The 699-nt window shown below is 41.3% G+C and overlaps 1 non-coding gene across 1 annotated transcript; it reads right to left on the bottom strand.

Annotated features, from left to right (window-relative positions):
• Nucleotides 1-386: 386 nt before the first annotated feature.
• On the bottom strand, nt 387-494 carry LOC112745388 (small nucleolar RNA R71). The gene has a single exon (XR_003173320.1). It is a non-coding gene; the product is annotated as a small nucleolar RNA R71 (small nucleolar RNA).
• Between the last annotated feature and the right edge of the window lie 205 nt (nt 495-699).

Genomic DNA, 699 nt, shown 5'->3' with positions numbered 1-699 from the left:
AACCCAACAACAATGCAAGGAGAATGCTTGGTGACTTTACTACACCTAATTCCAATTTACATGGAAGAAGCATCTCCATTCCTGCCATTGGAGCAAACAATTTTGAGCTGAAACCTCAATTAGTTTCTCTGATGCAGCAGAACTGCAAGTTTCATGGACTTCCATCTGAAGATCCTTTTCAGTTTTTGACTGAATTCTTGCAGATATGTGATACTATTAAGACTAATGGAGTAGATCCTGAAGTCTACAGGCTCATGCTTTTTCCTTTTGCTGTAAGAGACAGAGCTAGATTATGGTTGGATTATCAACCCAAAGACAGCCTGAACTCTTGGGATAAGCTGGTCACGACTTTCTTAGCCAAGTACTTTCCTCCTCAAAAGCTGAGCAAGCTTAGAGCTGATGTTCAAACCTTCAGACAGAAAGAAGGTGAATCCCTCTATGAAGCTTGGGAAAGATACAAACAGTTGACCAAAAAGTGTCCTTCTGACATGCTTTCAGAATGGACCATCCTGGATATATTCTATGATGGTTTATCTGAGCTATCAAAGATGTCACTGGACACTTCTGCAGGTGGATCCATTCACCTAAAGAAAACGCCTGCAGAAGCTCAAGAACTCATTGACATGGTTGCTAATAACCAGTTCATGTACACTTCTGAAAGGAATCCTGTGAGTAATGGGACGCCTATGAAGAAGGGAG

The sequence above is a fragment of the Arachis hypogaea genome, chromosome 14 (assembly GCF_003086295.3).
Source record: "Arachis hypogaea cultivar Tifrunner chromosome 14, arahy.Tifrunner.gnm2.J5K5, whole genome shotgun sequence".
In the NCBI taxonomy this organism is placed as follows: domain Eukaryota; kingdom Viridiplantae; phylum Streptophyta; class Magnoliopsida; order Fabales; family Fabaceae; genus Arachis; species Arachis hypogaea.
The sequence above is the reverse complement of the archived record's forward strand: the minus strand, read 5'-3'. Positions and strand labels throughout refer to the sequence as shown.